The sequence below is a fragment of the Anser brachyrhynchus genome (assembly GCF_964034855.1).
Source record: "Anser brachyrhynchus genome assembly, chromosome: 6".
Lineage (NCBI taxonomy): Eukaryota > Metazoa > Chordata > Aves > Anseriformes > Anatidae > Anser > Anser brachyrhynchus.
Genome location: NC_137700.1, coordinates 5,257,763 through 5,280,521, shown reverse-complemented (window position 1 = coordinate 5,280,521; position 22,759 = coordinate 5,257,763).

Below are 22,759 nucleotides of genomic sequence, written 5' to 3'. Positions count from 1 at the left end.
AGTACTCTGATATAATTTTTCTATCTTCTTGGTCTCTCTTTAGGAGGTAAAATATCCTGAATATTTGGACCTCCGAGCCTACATGTCTCAATCAAGTGGAGAACCACTCCTCTATGCCTTATATGCGGTGCTGGTGCATCATGGAATCAACTGTCGCACAGGACACTATGTATGCTACATGAAGGTAGAAGTCAACATCATTTCTAACAGGGTAAAAGGTTGTGCTGGCAAACCAGTTAAAGTGTTACTAGTAGTACTGTTTCTAGGCAAAAAGATTTTCTGAAATAATCCCAAACTTGAAAATGGGATCTTGTATAAAATCTTAAGCTGTGATTGACTCTCTGCTTAAGAGAGGCCAAACGTGTACCTACTGAGAAGCTAGGTGATAAGTGTTTTTGTACACTTATAAGTGGTCATTTTGTAAAGAGACTGCTGAAAAATCTGAACACTGCTGCTGCAGAACTCTGAATGGGGGGCTAGCAACTGTTTTAACTGATCTGGAATCTTGAGTTTACTTTTCAGTGGACAGGAGGAGAGTCTCTCAAGGCAAACAGAAATAACACCCGATACTCATGTCAACATAAATTTATGCTCAGAGTGTAGGTGTAGGAACAGCGTCGGTATGTATATGGAACATCGGGAGAGGAAACTATATCGGTATTTACAGCTTTTCTACTTCCTTGTCAGAGAGACGTTATCTCCAAATTAGAAATTGATGTATTTTGAATAAGGGCTGGTGGATCGGATTTATTCTTACTAGTGTTAATATTTGCTCTTGAATAGTACTTAATATCTGGTAACGCATCAATCAATCGTCAAAAATAAACTTAAAAATGTGTAAGGCTTATCTCGTTGGTCGATACAAAGACCAAGGTCTTTTCTCTTTTCTCTTTTTTTTTTTTTCCCCAGTATTGTTTTTCTGTTTTCCTTCTCACTGCAGTCTTGATTTTGTTTCTTGTCCCTTAAGTATGTTTTCAATGTGTTGTTGAAACATTTTCCCTTTCAATCCGAAAAAAGGAGCTGTCACTGGTGTCTGCAAGTTGAAGACTGGAGCTTATCCGAAAATCACTGAGCCCAAGAGCTGTCACCTTAGTCTTCCAATAGGACGGGGATGTCTTCATTTCTCAGTTAAATGCATTTTTCAGGTTTGTGTATTATTTTCTCAGGAACGGAAAGTGTGCGCACAATTTGCCAGTTGTGGGACTAGGAGTTCTCCTATTTCCTGTGCTTTGTTTAACCTGTCTTAAGTTTAATGGATAGCAATCAAGGTGTACTAGAAATCTGAAAACACTTTATGCTTTGTTCTCTCAGTCATTTTGGTATAACAAACTAGCTTATGGTTTAAACCCTCCATTAGGTTAGCATTTTCCCTAAACGTAACAAGTCCCTGTGTGCTACAGGAAGACAGTAACAAAAAATTAAGTATAGATATTCATCCTGTCATTATTCAGCTTCTGCCTATGGACACACAATTACGCTTATTTAAAGCGGTATCCTCTTGAAACCTAATCAGCATGTTAGAAAGGACTTAGTTATCGGCTTTTGTCCTGGAGGGCTGAGGTTTGGTCTGTTTTGTTTTACATTCAGCATTTCCTTTTCTAGCTTCCATTCCCCTGTTGTTTTGCATGAGGAAAACATGCAGCTTTACAAAGTAGAACGGAAAGAGATGCTTTTCAGTCTAACTTTTCAGTTTTTTGTAGGAGTTTTAAATGTGGTGGGTGCAAAACAGCATAAGTACTGCTGCCAAAGTTATATTCAAACAAGTATTTCTTGGAGAAGCAGAAGAAGCCCAGGGAGAAATAAATTTACAAACATGCTCTTCATGCTCTCCTTTCCCAAGATTTCTCTGAGATATATCCCATAGTCTGTGGGTTTTGAGGTATGTGGTTCCCAGGAGTGAAAAGGAGGGCCAAACAGCTCTCCTCTTGGATCTCAACGTGCCAGGGCTTTAGTGTACTGCCACTTATGGCTCCGCTTTTCACCTGGAAAAAGCGACCTCATGCTGTAAACTGAGGAGCCCTGCAATTGTTCTACTTGTTGTTCACTTGTGGTCACTTTGAAAAATACCAGCTAAATTACTGGCAAGACTGCACCCGTTCTTAAAAACAAACAACCCCCCCAAATCATCTGTTTTCCTCTTACAGGTAATTGAAGTAATCCCCAAAGAAGACAGTTCACTATCCATAGGCAAGTTTTATTTTTAAACATTTTCTACATTTTATACCTAGCCACAACTTAACAACCAGTTAACAGTTGGTGACAATCCTGTTCAGTGTTGAAAATGTCATTCTGGCATAGGAAACAAAGGACTTCATCTTCTTGCTTTACAGCTGAATGTCTTCTACATAATGTTTGGAGAAGTGAAATCTTGCAAGAGGTTTTCAAAAATTCTGCCCGGTTTGGATGATGAAGTAAATTGCCATAGTCAGTAGATTCTGGCACTGACAAGTTCCTTCAAGCTAAAGAGGGAGTGCGATTGTTGCAAAGCATGTCTGTATTTTGAGACAGGGACGACCACAAGTTTTAATCTTAAAATACGACATGGAGGGGAGGCTGGTTGTTCACACATTCTTGCAAACATTAATACAATCTGTCCCATTATCAAGAACAAAATTAGGGACTGAACGGAGGTCTTTCAAATACCAGTGTTGCAAAAATAGACTTTTTATGCTACTAATGTCAAAAGAATCCTGATTGTACTAAACTGTAAGTGTCTCTTCTAGCTGATAAATCAGGAACAGCACAGAAGAAAATGCGTCTGCTCTAATGCTCTTTGGGCTTCGGTGAATTCTCTGGCCAGCAGATGGCGAACTCGCTTATTCTAAACCAGTCAAAAGTATAGGGAGAAAGTAAATGTCTTGCACACATTACACAAGTCCAGGGCATTGGGATCACTGGGCTACATGAGTGAAAGAGATGCACCCCAACAGTACCCCACTTAGATACGCTGCTTGAAACATAAGCAGGATAGGAGGGCTGTGCAAAGCAATTTTGGTAAATTGAGAAATTCATGTATTTCATCAAGCCTGAAGATACTAATTAGTTTCATGTGGGGGAAGGTCAGTCTTTCAAAGAAAAGAAAAAACGTCTCTTAAGCAGGATTTTCTGAATGGTGGAATCTAATCTGAAAAAAGGCTACTTCAGCAGGTTATTTATTTATTTATTTATTTTTAACTGTATTGAACCTCTCAAGTAAGCTAGGAGCAGACTAGGAACAACTGAGCACTTGTTAGAGTGTGCCTTTTCACCTGGACTCATGTTACTTTGAATAAATTAACAAGGATAGCTAGTGATAATTTGTGATTTAAGGAAATTCCAGATACGTGAGAGAAAGAGCAGCGTTAAAGCAGTTAAATTCCTGCTCTCTCTAATAAGTGCTCTCTCTAGCCAGTTTCTGAACGCTTCTGTTCTGTGGCTAGGATTTGGTCAGCTTGACCACAAGATCACTAGTAAAACAAGGATGCCGTCCAGTCAAACCTTCAAATGAATGTAACTTACCTAAGGTCTACCATTTGCTATCAAAGCAGGTAGCTTTGTCCTAATATTCTGTACAGTTGACCAATTTTAGCATGGAACTGAAATGCAGTCAGTTTAATGGGAGGGCTTTGGAAGCTGCCTTCAACAGTCAGTTCAGCCCTGTAGTCAGAGAGCAGATCAAGCCATGTGCAGGGTTGTGACTTCTCTCTTTAGAAAGAAAACCACTGAGCCAGACAGTTCCATGTTGAGTATCACAACAGGGAATGACATTTCTTCCCTTTGTCTTTCAGATGCAGAGCTTACTGATGGAAGCCTTCAATACTCAGACTAAACCTACCATCAAAACGGACGACCTTTTTACCATCCAAACCAACCATTTTTCCATCAAACCCAACAACTTGGGTTTTGAAACGAAACTGGTAAGCCACAAGTCCTTATTGAATCTATTTTTCAGTGAAAGGGTTTTCTCTGTAACCTGATCATTTAAACTGTTGTGCTTAAAAGAAGGTCACTTGCAAGAGCGGTTATAATCCATGCTAATCCATGCTCCGTGCTGTTCCTTACAGTCAGCACACCAGGTTCCCCCAGTGCGGTAACATGTAAGGGTGGAAGCCTAGGGAACACTCAGGTAATGCTGCTATAGCATACCCTGAAAGCCTCCTCAATGCTCTACAGTTTCTTTAAAATGTGAATGTTAGTTTAATTTTCCTAGTCACTTTAAGCAATTACTCCACAAGACCTTATTGTTCTCCACAACTCCCTCTTAGAGGTTGTAGCAGCGTGGGGGTTGGTCTTTCTCCCAAGCAGCAAGCAACAGGAGAAGAGGAATTGGCCTCAAGTTTCACCCAGGAAGGCATGGGGTGGATATGAGGAAAAAATTCTTCCCTGAAAGGATTGTGAGTCCTTGGAAGAGGCTGCCCAGGGAAGGAGTTGAATCACCGTCCCTGCAGCTCTGCAAAAGACGTGTAGATGTGGTGCTTGGGGACGTGGTTTAGTGGTAGACTTGGCAGGGCTGGGTTAGCGCTTGGACTTGATGACCTCAGAGCTCTTTTCCAGCCTAAAGGATTTGACAATTCTATGGTAATAAGCACAAGTGCTGAGACACAGAGCTGACCAAGCAAACATAGAGACAAGGACAAGACATGAACCATGAGGATTCTTAACAGAAGAGTAGAGAAAGCAGCTAGAAATAGAAGATCTTTTTAGAAGAGAACTTTCCAAGCTAGAGAAAGAGGAAAGCATATGTGTGTAACTTCAAACTTGAACAAGAAAGGAAAAGCATGCTAAACACTGACAAGAAAAACACAAAGAAATATAAACACCAACACTTCAGACTAAAACTTCAAGAATGATTTGGCATTTGTTATCTTGTTGAGGTTTACGGAAGTTGCCAGAAATATTTTTTTTCTGGGGGTGAATCTGATAAATTATCTTAAATTTAACTGTCACTGACAAACCTGTGAGTCCGAGGAAATAGATACTGAGTGGTGTCCCAGTAGGCAGGAGGGCAGCGGTGGCTGTGTCACCCAGGTGTCACAATGGGCAGCGGTGGCTGTGTCATCCAGGCGTCACAGTGGGGCCGTGACATGGCAGCCCAGTCAGGATAAAAGGCCCCTGGTTGCAGGCAGGCCCCAGTCGGGATGGAAGCCCCTGGCAGCAGGCAGCAGAGGGCAGAGCAGGGCAGGACAGGGAGGTGAGTGCGCGATGGAGCAGGGGCTGAAGTGCAGTGCGAGCCTGAATGGTCCAGGAACCAATGTGGGGAGGAGATGCTTGTGTGCTCATCCCAGTGCAGAGATGATGCCTGGGTGCCTGAGAAGGTGCCCGCGGGACTCAGGAGCTGCTTTCTTGCTTGATGGAAGTTCTTGGCTATGGCAAGAAGAATCTGGGTGCTCCCCAGGCTTCTTAGCTGCTGTGTCCAGATACTCCCTGGGTGTGCAGGGAGATGCTTGGTTTCTCCAAGAAGACAGCTGGGTGATGCAGAGATTTTTTTGGATGTCTCAGGAAGATGGATTGGTGATCCTGGCTGTTTCTTGGTGGCTCCAGAGAAATGCTTGAGTGCTATTTGGGGATGCTTGTGTACCCTAGGAGATGTGGTTGTGTGCCCAAGGGAGAGGCTAGTTTGATCCAGGGTAAAGCTGTGTTTCTCCAGGGAGGATTTTGGGTGCTCCAGGGAGATGGTTGGGTGCTTTTTGTGTGATGCTTGGCTCCAGGGAGATGCTGGAGTGCTGTGGGGAGATGCTTAGTTCCTGCTCTTTGGTATCTGTGTCCCCTGGGGGGGTGCGTGCATGAGCACGGGGACATACTTGAATGACCCTGGTAGGTACTTGTGCAGCCCTCAGAAGCTCTTGGGTGCCAAGGGAGGTGCTTCCCATGTCCAGTGGGATGTTTGTGTGCCCCAGGTGGTGTTTTGGTGCCCTGGGGAGATGCTTGGGTTCTCCAGTCAGATGTAGGACTGTGGTGGGAAGGTTCCTGTGTGAGGTGCAATGAGGTGCTTGGGTATTGCAGGGAGGTGCTTCTGTGCTGCAGGGAGATGCTTGGGTGCCTGGGGCAGAGCTTTGTGTGATTAGGGGATAGATTTTTGTGCTCTAAGGTGCAGCCAAACATTCCCCAGACCATTCCCCATCTTGGGAGCACCCAAGCATCTCCCCAGAGCACCCAACCATATTGTACTAGGAGTACCCAAGCAGCTCCCCAGAGTACACGAGCATGTCCAAGGAGCATTCAGGCACCTCCCTAGAGAAGACATGAACCTCCCTAGGGAAAGAACCAGTCTCCCTTGGGAATACAAGCATCTTCCTGGAGCACTCTCCACGACACCCAAGCCTCTCGCCAAGGAACATAAGCACCTCTTGAAATCACCGAGATTTTCCCCAGGGCACACAAGCCTTGTGTTGGAGTAGACAAGCATCTCCCCAGGACACCTAAGCACTACATTCTACCTGTGAGGCATCATCCAAGAGCATTCCAGCACCTTCCAGGAGATCCCAACATCACCCTGAGCTCACAAGGTTCTGCCGGGCTCAGCCAGGCATCTCTCTGGAGCACCCAAGCATCATTGTAGGGCATCCAAACATGACCCTTTTAAGGACCCAAGCATTTTGGGTAGACCTGTGCGGTGCCAGGGGTTGGACTTGATCATCCTTATGGGTCCCTTCCAACTCGGGCTATTCTATGATTCTACGATTCCCCAGCAGCAGCAAAGCATTTCCCCAGGAACACGGCTATTTCCCTGAGGCACACAAGCATAACCCCCCGAGAACGCAAGCATCTTCCTGGAGAACCCACGCATCTCCCCACAGCACTCAGGCACCCCACTGCAGCATTATTGAAACATCTCCCCAGGGAACCCAAGCACATCCCAAGGTACTTTGACATCCGTCCAGAGCTCCCAAGCAAGTTCTTTCAGCATCTCGGTCGTTCAAAAAGCACCTCTGTGAAGCATGCAGAGACCTCTGTGGAGTACCCTAACTTGTCCCTGGGTCAAGCCCCCCACAATTTTGGAGGCCCCCACCATCCTTTCTTGGCCTGCCACCCTAATATTAAGGTTCTTTCCCCCAATGTTGGGGTTCTCACCACATGTTTGAGGTTCCTTCCCTTAATTTGGGGCTTAGCTCCCCGGGATCTGGGGCTTTAACCCCAAATTTGGGGGTCGCCCCCAAGTTTGGGGATTCCTCCCCAGGTCTGGGGGGGGCCCACATTCAATTCTGGAATTTCACACTTCCATTTAAGTCTTCTTCCCCCCAGTTTGGGGGTTCACCCACCCAATTTTGGGGGTTCCTCCCTTAATTTGGGGGGACACAACCAATTTTGGGGGTCCCCCCCAATTGTAGAGTCCCCCACCCTCCTTTTTTGGGTTCCCCCCTAATATTAAAGAGTTCTTCCGCCCAATTTTGGGGGACCCCACAATTTGGCCGTTCCTTCCCCTAATTTTGGGCTTCAACCCTTCGATTTTGGGGGGGGCTCCCCCCCTCTTATTTTGGCCTTCCGCCCTAATATTAGGCCTAACCCCTAAGAACCTTGACCCCTAAGCCTATGGCAACCACGGATCTAACCCTAACCCCTACCCCAACAAACCCTAGAAACCCTTACCCTAAAAACCCTTGCAGCCCTAACCCGATAAAATTTACCACACTAAACCCCTGAAGACTGTTCTGGGGGGTCCACATTCAATTCTGGAATTTCACACTTCCATTTAAGTGTTCTTCCCCCCCAATATGGGGGTTCGCCCACCCAATTTTGGGGGTTCCTCCCCTAATTGGGGGGGACACAACCAATTTTGGGGGGGACACAACCAATTTTGGGGGGGACACAACCAATTTTAGAGTCCCCCACCCTCCTTTTTTGGGTTTCCCCCAATATTAAGAGCTCTTCCGCTCAATTTTGGGGGACCCCACAATTTTGACGTTCCTTCCCCTAACTTTGGGCTTCAACCCTTCAATTTTGGGTGGGCTCCTCCCCTCTTATTTTGGCCTTCCGCCCTAATATTAGGCCTAACCCCTAAGAACCTTGACCCCTAAGCCTATGGCAACCACGGATCTAACCCTAACCCCTACCCCAACAAACCCTAGAAACCCTAACCCTAAAAACCCTTACAGCCCTAACCCAATAAAATTTACCACACTAAACCCCTGAAGACTGTTCTGGGGGGTCCACATTCAATTCTGGAATTTCACACTTCCATTTAAGTCTTCTTCCCCCCAATTTGGGGGTTCGCCCACCCAATTTTGGGGGTTCCTCCCCTAATTTGGGGGGGACACAACCAATTTTGGGGGGGACACAACCAATTTTGGGGGGGACACAACCAATTTGGGGGGGTCCCCCCAATTTTAGAGTCCCCCACCCTCCTTTTTTGGGTTTCCCCCAATATTAAGAGCTCTTCCGCCCAATTTTGGGGGACCCCACAATTTTGACGTTTCTTCCCCTAAATTGGGGCTTCGACCCTTCAATTTTGGGGGGGGCTCCCCCCTTAGTTTGGCCTTCCACCCTAATATTGGGCCTTACCCCTAAGAACCCTGACCCCTAACACTACGGCTCCCACGGATCTAACCCTAACCCCTACCCCAACAAACCCTAGAAACCCTAACCCTAAAAACCCTTACAGTCCTAACCCGATAAAATTTACCACACTAAACCCCTGAAGACTGTTCTGGGGGGTCCACATTCAATTCTGGAATTTCACACTTCCATTTAAGTGTTCTGCCCCCCCAATCTGGGGGTTCGCCCACCCAATTTTGGGGGTTCCTCCCCTAATTGGGGGGGACACAACCAATTTTGGGGGGGACACAACCAATTTGGGGGGGGACACAACCAATTTGGGGGGGTCCCCCCAATTTTAGAGTCCCCCACCCTCCTTTTTTGGGTTTCCCCCAATATTAAGAGCTCTTCCGCCCAATTTTAGGGGACCCCACAATTTTGACGTTTCTTCCCCTAAATTGGGGCTTCGACCCTTCAATTTTGGGGGGGGCTCCCCCCTTAGTTTGGCCTTCCACCCTAATATTGGGCCTTACCCCTAAGAACCCTGACCCCTAACACTACGGCTCCCACGGATCTAACCCTAACCCCTACCCCAAAAAACCCTAGAAACCCTAACCCTAAAAACCCTTACAGTCCTAACCCGATAAAATTTACCACACTAGACCTACGCCTAAAAGCCCTAACCCTAAAAATTAAGACCCTCTAAACCCTAACCCAAAACGTAAAGATTCTCAAAGCCCTAACGCTGGAGACCCTAACCTTAAAAAAAAAAAAATAAGACCTTAAAACCCTAACCCTAAATACCTGACCATAACTAAAACCCTAAGACCCTAACCCTAAAAACCCTATCAACACTAAAACCACAAAATACTTTAAAACCTTAACACACTAACCCCCAAACCCTAACCCTTATAACTCCAACCCTAACAACCTTACAATCCTAACCCTAAACCCTGGAAACCCTAACCCTGAAACCCAACCCTAGTGCCTTAGCCCTGAAACCTTAAAACCCTAACACCTTATTAGAAACACTCTGTAACCAATACCATAGGCTCAGGCAAGTATCTCAGTGAGGTAGCATTTTTATTCACGATTGCAATGGCAGGCGTCCCACAAGCCACCTACTAGTTCCATAACACAGTTTATATAATTTTTTTTTTCCTCTCGGTGACCAGGACCCTCCCCAGTTTCCCCATTGACTGGGTAATCCATGTTCACGATCTATCCAGTGCTTCACAGAAAATACACAGCTGCTGGCCTGTTACTAGTCAATTTTATTTTTTTCTTGACTGTTTTCCTCTTTGAGGTGGTAATGTTTCTTACACCGTGATTTCCACCCAATTGCTCTAAGGATTCTGGTTGTCTGCATTTTACAAGGTTGTCTGTTAAGCTTTCTTATCACTGCAAGCATATATCAATACCACCTTCCTTCCCTCTAAACGATGTAACTCTGTGCAAAAACATTTTTATTCCCACAACCTTGATCCCCTTACCCTAAAATCCTTATTCTCTTTAACCCTAACAACTCTAACCACAACCCTAACCCTTCATACCAACCCCCCGACGCTAATGACACTGACTAATGATCCAAACCCCAAACCCCAGGCAACCAACAAAGAAACAGACACAAAGCTGAAAACTACAAAAAAGGCAAAACCCTGGATACAGACCCCAAATCACAAACACGCTACCAAAATGCTACAGAAAAGCCCCAGACGCAGGCCCCAAGCACTACAGCTAGGCCCCAGAAGCTCTAGACACATCCCAAAGCCAAAATGCGATCCCCAAACACTACAGAAAAGCCCCCAAACACCAGACACAGGCTGCAGAAGTCTACAAGCAGGCCCCAGCCACACCCGGATGCAGACCCCAACTGTCCACAAGCAGCTCCCAACCCACCCCCCCCATGAACTGGACCCCCCCCCACCACCACCCAGATGCATGCCCCAGGCCCCAGGCCTCAGCCCCAGCCCCCACACCCCAGACTCAGGCCCCAAAGGTGTACAACCAGCTCCCAACTGCCCCCCTCAAAGGGAGGCCCCAAAGCCTGCCAGAGGACCCTAGAGCATACAAGCAGCTCCCAACCCCCCCGGCACAGGCCCCAACCCCCCCCCAGACACAGGTCCCAAAGGTGTACAAGCAACTCCCCATCCTCCCCAGAGGCACGCCCCAAAGGTGTACAAACAGCCCCAACCCCCCAAGACCCAGACCCCTACAGCGTAGAAGCAGCTCCCAACCCCATGCCCCCAAGGCACATGCCCCAACCCCTCCCCCAAGGCAGGCCCTAACAGTGTACAAGCAGCTCCCACCCCCCCCCAGACGCAGGCCCCAAAGGTGTACAAGCAGGCCCCTACAGTATACAAGCAGCTCACAACCACCCCCCCAAAGGCAGGCCCCAACCCCCTCCAGATGCAAGCCCGAAAGGTTAAAACCAGCTCCAACCCCCCAACCCCCCCCGCCCCGCGCAGACGCAGGCCCCAAAGGTGTACAAGCAGTTCCCAACCCCTCCAAGGCAGGCCCCAAAAGTGTACAGGCAGGCCCCTACAGTGTAGAAACGCTCCAACCCCCCCCGCTTCCACCTCGAGGGAGGCCCTCCCCCCCCAGTATACACGAAGCTCCCAACCCCCTCTCAGAGGAATGCCTAAAAAAGTATACAAGCAGCTCCTAACACCCCCCCCCCCCCCCCCCCCCCCAAAAAGAGGCAGTCCCCAAAGGTGTACAAGCAGGCCCTCAAATCCCTTAGGTGTACAAGCAGGCCCTTCAAATCCCTTAGCCCCTGCGCCAGCTTTATTGGCGAGCAGCGAGGCTGGGGGGGGAGGGGGGCAAGACAGCCTTAAATAAAATACAAATATAAAAAGTGTTATAAATGGCTGTTATAAATCCAAATAGGATTACAATCAAAGTTTACAATTTATTAAACGAATAGAGGCAAGCAAGCAGCGCTGGGTGCGCCGGGAGTCTCTGCTCCCCCAGGACGCACGCCTGTTACGTAAGGCGGCTGGTTTTGATGCTCCCAGGCTAATACATATTCATTACTACTTCGAGAAGAGGCAGGGTTATTAGAATTGGTTTCCGGAATCCGAAACCCCTCCCAGGGGCGCCTGCGTACCAGTCTCTGGTGGTCTCTCGGGGCTTGCTCGGGCTGAATGCTGGTTGTCTTCCTCTCAGGCTTTTGTCCTTCAATTGTCCTTCAGCTCCCCCTTCCTCCTCGTTTGGGAGCCTCTGCGCCGGATTTCAGAAACTCTAGCAACATCCCCTGCAGTAGTCAGCACTTTTCCCTAAAAACCCCTTTGTTCTCTTATCACCTAGACCCGGGCCTCGATGTTAACCCTTCAAATCCCTTAGTGACACGAATTGCTGGACCATTCCTTACAAAAGGAAGGATAAAATATGTAGAGGAGCAATGGCACACGCGAAAGCCCAGCGCCGCGGGCAGAGGCAGCGAAGGTTGACGGCAGAACAGTGCTCGGTTTGAACACGGAGAGGGAAAGCGAGGGGAAGGTGGCCGAAGCCGGCCGCAGTCTCTGAGCTCTCCTCCTCCTGATTGTTTTCTCTCAAAGCCATTTCTGTGTGTGTGCGGGCACCCGGAGCCGGCAGAAGTCCCCGTGAAGTCCTTCGGCAGGACGGAGGGCTGCGTGGGCTCCAGTGAGAGAGGGAGTTAGGAGAATCTTATCAAGTAGAGATAGAGCGCTGACAGCGTTAAACTAGGATGCTACTTAGCGTCTTTGCTAACTATGGTGCATTGTGCCAATTAACTAAAGCAAGAAGCCTTGGGCCCCTTACCAAGGTCAGTCTCCTAATAAGAGAGTGAGCCTGTCTTAAGAAACTGGGAGAAACTGGTCCTGCAGATGGACAAGAGCCAAGGAGCAACTGAGTCTGTGCAAAGACAAGAGGTCAACTAGCGGTGACGAGGAAGAGTCATCAATCTTCATGCCCACGACCTCCCGTGCTGCCCAGCGCTGAATAAACATACCTACTTTACAATCTCACTGATTGTGGAGTCCCTTTTCCGCAAGTCACTAGCAGCGGTTTCTTCCGCAGAGGTTTTCCCAGAGCCGCTTCAAAGCTTCCCTCGCGGAGCTGGGGCGTCGCAGGGGGTCGTCAAAGCACGCACACACACACACACACACACACACACACACACACAGGCGTTGTTGTCCAAACAGAAAGTATTTACAACAAATTCGACAAGCGGTTTTCCTCTGCCAGCAGCAAATGCCTGAGGGCCCCTACAGCTTCACAAATCATAGCACAAAGAGCCTAAAGTTCCTCTAAAATTTAGGGAAATGATTCAAAATAGATCTGCTAGGGGAAAACGATCACTGGCGGCAGGGTACACAATACACGCGAGTCTCAGCTCTCCTCCGCAGGGTCAGTGCCCACGCCCAAGTGCGACGCTGATGGCACCCGAACATTTGCTGTAGCAGGCAGCAGAGCCAGCAGCTCAGGGGAGCAATTTTAAAAACCAGGAGGCACTTAAACCAACCCTTAATTGACCCAGTTACTGCAGGAGAGTCCCGACTACTCGCCCTGGAGTCCTACTGTCACCAGCAAAAAGCACCAACCAAAGCTTGGGGGAACTTTGGTACAGCACAAGAGAAGGGAGTGGGGGTAGCGTAGCCGTATCGCAGAGCTGCTGCTTTTCACACCATTTTATCATCCCTGATAATTGAAAGTAAGGCCGGGTGGGCTGACCCCACCACCACCACTCCTGGCAGCATGTTTGGTCCACAACGCTAGAATAATTATTTTGCTCCCTCCCGCCCTTACAGCTTCATCATCTGAAAAGATTACAGTCAAAACAATGGCATACACAAATAAAAGTCAAGAGTTGACATAGTAACTCCGGGATTTGGGTATCAACTGTCCGAGAAATCAGAACACCCAGGCTTCACAATGTGCCCAACATCGAGCTGTGCCAAGGGGGGGCGGAAGGAAGAAGCTTTCCGTTTAAGCCTTCAGAGCATCGCTCCATCACTACGTCAATTCACAGCCACCACAGCGTGCCGATGGACATCTTTCTGTGCCAAAAGAAACAAGTGTTTTGTCCTCTTGATATCAAAGGTAGCCACCTCTACTTACGGAACCATGCACAAGACCTTAACTCTGACCAGCAGGGAAACTTAGGACAACTGAGTGCAAATCCTGCCAATTTCTACCAGTTCCAACTGTGCTTTAAGTCTCATTGCAAAGCCTCAGTTAGAAAAAGGATCACCTCAGGGTATCCAACAAGAAGAAGAGTTGGTTTTTTTTTTGGTTTTTTTTTTTTTTTTTTTTTTAATATACCATAGGACTATGCAGTTCAATCATCAATCATCTTGGAAAGCTCAAGGAGGAGGTCATCCTCATCCTTCCCTGGGTCCAAGTCGAGCTCGGCTTCCAGTATGCCGTCTGAGAGTTCCCAAAGTAGCATCTCTAAATCCTCGTCTACAGATACGGGCGCGTTGCCTGTGGAACTCAGCCGGCGTGTCCTTGCTTCTTCTAGCTGGGAAGAAGCTGAAGTCGAGCTTGAGAACTCCATTGGCTCCACGGATTCTGCCTGGCTTCCAAGATGTGCTTCAGGTCTTGGCAGAGCAAGGAAGAGAACAATCAGTATATGCTTTTTCTTAACGGGAAATCCCTTTTCTGCAAACCGGCTCTTAAAACCGTAGCCAACCCCTCCTGCACTTCAATCTTACCCAGGGATTGTTATTCAATTAACCCAGGGCTACATTTAGAGCCCAATATATTAGCAGGTACATTTTTCAGTTTGGGGGTTTCTCTGTGAAGCCAGAGCACCCGGAGTCTAGCAAAGATGGGAAACCAACATGGCCTCCCGGAAGCCCAGTGTCCGAGAACTACATCTCCCGGCATGCTCTGGGAAAACAATATGGACTCCCGGAAACCCGGTGGCCAAGAACTACATTTCCCAGCACTCCCCAGAAAATTGAGCCTCGCACCTTGCCGTAGGACGCCATTTTTTGCTCTGTTACATTACCGGTTTCGTGTTTATGGAGGGTTTTCCCGCCGTTTTGGGGGGTTTCCCCTCAATTTCGGGTTTTCAGCTCTCCATTTCAGAGTTCTTCCCCGCAATTTTGGGGTTCCTTCCCCTAATTTGGTGCTTCGCCCCCCCCCCCCACTTTTGGGGTTCCCCCTCCATTTTGGGGATTCCCCCCAATTCCAAGCCCCCCACAATTTTGGAGGCCCCCACCATCCTTTCTTGGCCTGCCACCCTAATATTAAGGTTCTTTCCCCCAATGTTGGGGTTCTCACCACATGTTTGAGGTTCCTTCCCTTAATTTGGGGCTTAGCTCCCCGGGATCTGGGGCTTTAACCCCAAATTTGGGGGTCGCCCCCAAGTTTGGGGATTCCTCCCCAGGTCTGGGGGGGGTCCACATTCAATTCTGGAATTTCACACTTCCATTTAAGTCTTCTTCCCCCCAATTTGGGGGTTCACCCACCCAATTTTGGGGGTTCCTCCCTTAATTTGGGGGGACACAACCAATTTTGGGGGTCCCCCCCAATTGTAGAGTCCCCCACCCTCCTTTTTTGGGTTCCCCCCTAATATTAAAGAGTTCTTCCGCCCAATTTTGGGGGACCCCACAATTTGGCCGTTCCTTCCCCTAATTTTGGGCTTCAACCCTTCGATTTTGGGGGGGGCTCCCCCCCTCTTATTTTGGCCTTCCGCCCTAATATTAGGCCTAACCCCTAAGAACCTTGACCCCTAAGCCTATGGCAACCACGGATCTAACCCTAACCCCTACCCCAACAAACCCTAGAAACCCTTACCCTAAAAACCCTTGCAGCCCTAACCCGATAAAATTTACCACACTAAACCCCTGAAGACTGTTCTGGGGGGTCCACATTCAATTCTGGAATTTCACACTTCCATTTAAGTGTTCTTCCCCCCAATATGGGGGTTCGCCCACCCAATTTTGGGGGTTCCTCCCCTAATTGGGGGGGACACAACCAATTTTGGGGGCGACACAACCAATTTTGGGGGGGACACAACCAATTTTAGAGTCCCCCACCCTCCTTTTTTGGGTTTCCCCCAATATTAAGAGCTCTTCCGCTCAATTTTGGGGGACCCCACAATTTTGACGTTCCTTCCCCTAACTTTGGGCTTCAACCCTTCAATTTTGGGTGGGCTCCTCCCCTCTTATTTTGGCCTTCCGCCCTAATATTAGGCCTAACCCCTAAGAACCTTGACCCCTAAGCCTATGGCAACCACGGATCTAACCCTAACCCCTACCCCAACAAACCCTAGAAACCCTAACCCTAAAAACCCTTACAGCCCTAACCCGATAAAATTTACCACACTAAACCCCTGAAGACTGTTCTGGGGGGTCCACATCCAATTCTGGAATTTCACACTTCCATTTAAGTCTTCTTCCCCCCAATTTGGGGGTTCGCCCACCCAATTTTGGGGGTTCCTCCCCTAATTTGGGGGGGACACAACCAATTTTGGGGGGGACACAACCAATTTTGGGGGGGACACAACCAATTTGGGGGGGTCCCCCCAATTTTAGAGTCCCCCACCCTCCTTTTTTGGGTTTCCCCCAATATTAAGAGCTCTTCCGCCCAATTTTGGGGGACCCCACAATTTTGACGTTTCTTCCCCTAAATTGGGGCTTCGACCCTTCAATTTTGGGGGGGGCTCCCCCCTTAGTTTGGCCTTCCACCCTAATATTGGGCCTTACCCCTAAGAACCCTGACCCCTAACACTACGGCTCCCACGGATCTAACCCTAACCCCTACCCCAACAAACCCTAGAAACCCTAACCCTAAAAACCCTTACAGTCCTAACCCGATAAAATTTACCACACTAAACCCCTGAAGACTGTTCTGGGGGGTCCACATTCAATTCTGGAATTTCACACTTCCATTTAAGTGTTCTGCCCCCCCAATCTGGGGGTTCGCCCACCCAATTTTGGGGGTTCCTCCCCTAATTGGGGGGGACACAACCAATTTTGGGGGGGACACAACCAATTTGGGGGGGGACACAACCAATTTGGGGGGGTCCCCCCAATTTTAGAGTCCCCCACCCTCCTTTTTTGGGTTTCCCCCAATATTAAGAGCTCTTCCGCCCAATTTTAGGGGACCCCACAATTTTGACGTTTCTTCCCCTAAATTGGGGCTTCGACCCTTCAATTTTGGGGGGGGCTCCCCCCTTAGTTTGGCCTTCCACCCTAATATTGGGCCTTACTCCTAAGAACCCTGACCCCTAACACTACGGCTCCCACGGATCTAACCCTAACCCCTACCCCAAAAAACCCTAGAAACCCTAACCCTAAAAACCCTTACAGTGCTAACCCGATAAAATTTACCACACTAGACCTACGCCTAAAAGCCCTAACCCTAAAAATTAAGACCCTCTAAACCCTAACCCAAAACGTAAAGATTCTCAAAGCCCTAACGCTGGAGACCCTAACCTTAAAAAAAAAAAAATAAGACCTTAAAACCCTAACCCTAAATACCTGACCATAACTAAAACCCTAAGACCCTAACCCTAAAAACCCTATCAACACTAAAACCACAAAATACTTTAAAACCTTAACACACTAACCCCCAAACCCTAACCCTTATAACTCCAACCCTAACAACCTTACAATCCTAACCCTAAACCCTGGAAACCCTAACCCTGAAACCCAACCCTAGTGCCTTAGCCCTGAAACCTTAAAACCCTAACACCTTATTAGAAACACTCTGTAACCAATACCATAGGCTCAGGCAAGTATCTCAGTGAGGTAGCATTTTTATTCACGATTGCAATGGCAGGCGTCCCACAAGCCACCTACTAGTTCCATAACACAGTTTATATAATTTTTTTTTTCCTCTCGGTGACCAGGACCCTCCCCAGTTTCCCCATTGACTGGGTAATCCATGTTCACGATCTATCCAGTGCTTCACAGAAAATACACAGCTGCTGGCCTGTTACTAGTCAATTTTATTTTTTTCTTGACTGTTTTCCTCTTTGAGGTGGTAATGTTTCTTACACCGTGATTTCCACCCAATTGCTCTAAGGATTCTGGTTGTCTGCATTTTACAAGGTTGTCTGTTAAGCTTTCTTATCACTGCAAGCATATATCAATACCACCTTCCTTCCCTCTAAACGATGTAACTCTGTGCAAAAACATTTTTATTCCCACAACCTTGATCCCCTTACCCTAAAATCCTTATTCTCTTTAACCCTAACAACTCTAACCACAACCCTAACCCTTCATATCAACCCCCCGACGCTAATGACACTGACTAATGATCCAAACCCCAAACCCCAGGCAACCAACAAAGAAACAGACACAAAGCTGAAAACTACAAAAAAGGCAAAACCCTGGATACAGACCCCAAATCACAAACACGCTACCAAAATGCTACAGAAAAGCCCCAGACGCAGGCCCCAAGCACTACAGCTAGGCCCCAGAAGCTCTAGACACATCCCAAAGCCAAAATGCAATCCCCAAACACTACAGAAAAGCCCCCAAACACCAGACACAGGCTGCAGAAGTCTACAAGCAGGCCCCAGCCACACCCGGATGCAGACCCCAACTGTCCCCAAGCAGCTCCCAACCCACCCCCCCCATGAACTGGACCCCCCCCCACCACCACCCAGATGCATGCCCCAGGCCCCAGGCCTCAGCCCCAGCCCCCACACCCCAGACTCAGGCCCCAAAGGTGTACAACCAGCTCCCAACTGCCCCCCTCAAAGGGAGGCCCCAAAGCCTGCCAGAGGACCCTAGAGCGTACAAGCAGCTCCCAACCCCCCCGGCACAGGCCCCAACCCCCCCCGCAGACACAGGCCCCAAAGGTGTACAAGCAACTCCCCATCCTCCCCAGAGGCATGCCCCAAAGGTGTACAAACAGCCCCAACCCCCCAAGACCCAGACCCCTACAGCGTAGAAGCAGCTCCCAACCCCATGCCCCCAAGGCACATGCCCCAACCCCTCCCCCAAGGCAGGCCCTAACAGTGTACAAGCAGCTCCCACCCCCCCCCCAGACGCAGGCCCCAAAGGTGTACAAGCAGGCCCCTACAGTATACAAGCAGCTCACAACCACCCCCCCAAAGGCAGGCCCCAACCCCCTCCAGATGCAAGCCCGAAAGGTTAAAACCAGCTCCAACCCCCCAACCCCCCCCGCCCCGCGCAGACGCAGGCCCCAAAGGTGTACAAGCAGTTCCCAACCCCTCCAAGGCAGGCCCCAAAAGTGTACAGGCAGGCCCCTACAGTGTAGAAACGCTCCAACCCCCCCCGCTTCCACCTCGAGGGAGGCCCTCCCCCCCCAGTATACACGAAGCTCCCAACCCCCTCTCAGAGGAATGCCTAAAAAAGTATACAAGCAGCTCCTAACACACACCCCCCCCCCCCCCCCCCCCAAAAAGAGGCAGTCCCCAAAGGTGTACAAGCAGGCCCTCAAATCCCTTAGGTGTACAAGCAGGCCCTTCAAATCCCTTAGCCCCTGCGCCAGCTTTATTGGCGAGCAGCGAGGCTGGGGGGGGAGGGGGGCAAGACAGCCTTAAATAAAATACAAATATAAAAAGTGTTATAAATGGCTGTTATAAATCCAAATAGGATTACAATCAAAGTTTACAATTTATTAAACGAATAGAGGCAAGCAAGCAGCGCTGGGTGCGCCGGGAGTCTCTGCTCCCCCAGGACGCACGCCTGTTACGTAAGGCGGCTGGTTTTGATGCTCCCAGGCTAATACATATTCATTACTACTTCGAGAAGAGGCAGGGTTATTAGAATTGGTTTCCGGAATCCGAAACCCCTCCCAGGGGCGCCTGCGTACCAGTCTCTGGTGGTCTCTCGGGGCTTGCTCGGGCTGAATGCTGGTTGTCTTCCTCTCAGGCTTTTGTCCTTCAATTGTCCTTCAGCTCCCCCTTCCTCCTCGTTTGGGAGCCTCTGCGCCGGATTTCAGAAACTCTAGCAACATCCCCTGCAGTAGTCAGCACTTTTCCCTAAAAACCCCTTTGTTCTCTTATCACCTAGACCCGGGCCTCGATGTTAACCCTTCAAATCCCTTAGTGACACGAATTGCTGGACCATTCCTTACAAAAGGAAGGATAAAATATGTAGAGGAGCAATGGCACACGCGAAAGCCCAGCGCCGCGGGCAGAGGCAGCGAAGGTTGACGGCAGAACAGTGCTCGGTTTGAACACGGAGAGGGAAAGCGAGGGGAAGGTGGCCGAAGCCGGCCGCAGTCTCTGAGCTCTCCTCCTCCTGATTGTTTTCTCTCAAAGCCATTTCTGTGTGTGTGCGGGCACCCGGAGCCGGCAGAAGTCCCCGTGAAGTCCTTCGGCAGGACGGAGGGCTGCGTGGGCTCCAGTGAGAGAGGGAGTTAGGAGAATCTTATCAAGTAGAGATAGAGCGCTGACGGCGTTAAACTAGGATGCTACTTAGCGTCTTTGCTAACTATGGTGCATTGTGCCAATTAACTAAAGCAAGAAGCCTTGGGCCCCTTACCAAGGTCAGTCTCCTAATAAGAGAGTGAGCCTGTCTTAAGAAACTGGGAGAAACTGGTCCTGCAGATGGACAAGAGCCAAGGAGCAACTGAGTCTGTGCAAAGACAAGAGGTCAACTAGCGGTGACGAGGAAGAGTCATCAGTCTTCATGCCCACGACCTCCCGTGCTGCCCAGCGCTGAATAAACATACCTACTTTACAATCTCACTGATTGTGGAGTCCCTTTTCCGCAAGTCACTAGCAGCGGTTTCTTCCGCAGAGGTTTTCCCAGAGCCGCTTCAAAGCTTCCCTCGCGGAGCTGGGGCGTCGCAGGGGGTCGTCAAAGCACGCACACACACACACACACACACACACACACACACACAGGCGTTGTTGTCCAAACAGAAAGTATTTACAACAAATTCGACAAGCGGTTTTCCTCTGCCAGCAGCAAATGCCTGAGGGCCCCTACAGCTTCACAAATCATAGCACAAAGAGCCTAAAGTTCCTCTAAAATTTAGGGAAATGATTCAAAATAGATCTGCTAGGGGAAAACGATCACTGGCGGCAGGGTACACAATACACGCGAGTCTCAGCTCTCCTCCGCAGGGTCAGTGCCCACGCCCAAGTGCGACGCTGATGGCACCCGAACATTTGCTGTAGCAGGCAGCAGAGCCAGCAGCTCAGGGGAGCAATTTTAAAAACCAGGAGGCACTTAAACCAACCCTTAATTGACCCAGTTACTGCAGGAGAGTCCCGACTACTCGCCCTGGAGTCCTACTGTCACCAGCAAAAAGCACCAACCAAAGCTTGGGGGAACTTTGGTACAGCACAAGAGAAGGGAGTGGGGGTAGCGTAGCCGTATCGCAGAGCTGCTGCTTTTCACACCATTTTATCATCCCTGATAATTGAAAGTAAGGCCGGGTGGGCTGACCCCACCACCACCACTCCTGGCAGCATGTTTGGTCCACAACGCTAGAATAATTATTTTGCTCCCTCCCGCCCTTACAGCTTCATCATCTGAAAAGATTACAGTCAAAACAATGGCATACACAAATAAAAGTCAAGAGTTGACATAGTAACTCCGGGATTTGGGTATCAACTGTCCGAGAAATCAGAACACCCAGGCTTCACAATGTGCCCAACATCGAGCTGTGCCAAGGGGGGGCGGAAGGAAGAAGCTTTCCGTTTAAGCCTTCAGAGCATCGCTCCATCACTACGTCAATTCACAGCCACCACAGCGTGCCGATGGACATCTTTCTGTGCCAAAAGAAACAAGTGTTTTGTCCTCTTGATATCAAAGGTAGCCACCTCTACTTACGGAACCATGCACAAGACCTTAACTCTGACCAGCAGGGAAACTTAGGACAACTGAGTGCAAATCCTGCCAATTTCTACCAGTTCCAACTGTGCTTTAAGTCTCATTGCAAAGCCTCAGTTAGAAAAAGGATCACCTCAGGGTATCCAACAAGAAGAAGAGTTGGTTTTTGTTTTGGTTTTTTTTTTTTTTTTTTTTAATATACCATAGGACTATGCAGTTCAATCATCAATCATCTTGGAAAGCTCAAGGAGGAGGTCATCCTCATCCTTCCCTGGGTCCAAGTCGAGCTCGGCTTCCAGTATGCCGTCTGAGAGTTCCCAAAGTAGCATCTCTAAATCCTCGTCTACAGATACGGGCGCGTTGCCTGTGGAACTCAGCCGGCGTGTCCTTGCTTCTTCTAGCTGGGAAGAAGCTGAAGTCGAGCTTGAGAACTCCATTGGCTCCACGGATTCTGCCTGGCTTCCAAGATGTGCTTCAGGTCTTGGCAGAGCAAGGAAGAGAACAATCAGTATATGCCATTTCTTAACGGGAAATCCCTTTTCTGCAAACCGGCTCTTAAAACCGTAGCCAACCCCTCCTGCACTTCAATCTTACCCAGGGATTGTTATTCAATTAACCCAGGGCTACATTTAGAGCCCAATATATTAGCAGGTACATTTTTCAGTTTGGGGGTTTCTCTGTGAAGCCAGAGCACCCGGAGTCTAGCAAAGATGGGAAACCAACATGGCCTCCCGGAAGCCCAGTGTCCGAGAACTACATCTCCCGGCATGCTCTGGGAAAACAATATGGACTCCCGGAAACCCGGTGGCCAAGAACTACATTTCCCAGCACTCCCCAGAAAATTGAGCCTCGCACCTTGCCGTAGGACGCCATTTTTTGCTCTGTTACATTACCGGTTTCGTGTTTATGGAGGGTTTTCCCGCCGTTTTGGGGGGTTTCCCCTCAATTTCGGGTTTTCAGCTCTCCATTTCAGAGTTCTTCCCCGCAATTTTGGGGTTCCTTCCCCTAATTTGGTGCTTTGCCCCCCCCCCCCACTTTTGGGGTTCCCCCTCCATTTTGGGGATTCCCCCCAATTCCAAGCCCCCCACAATTTTGGAGGCCCCCACCATCCTTTCTTGGCCTGCCACCCTAATATTAAGGTTCTTTCCCCCAATGTTGGGGTTCTCACCACATGTTTGAGGTTCCTTCCCTTAATTTGGGGCTTAGCTCCCCGGGATCTGGGGCTTTAACCCCAAATTTGGGGGTCGCCCCCAAGTTTGGGGATTCCTCCCCAGGTCTGGGGGGGGTCCACATTCAATTCTGGAATTTCACACTTCCATTTAAGTCTTCTTCCCCCCAATTTGGGGGTTCACCCACCCAATTTTGGGGGTTCCTCCCCTAATTTGGGGAGACCCGACCAATTTTGGGGGTCCCCCCCCAATTGTAGAGTCCCCCACCCTCCTTTTTTGGGTTCCCCCCTAATATTAAAGAGTTCTTCCGCCCAATTTTGGGAGACCCCACAATTTGGCCGTTCCTTCCCCTAACTTTGGGCTTCAACCCTTCGATTTTGGGGGGGGCTCCCCCCCTCTTAT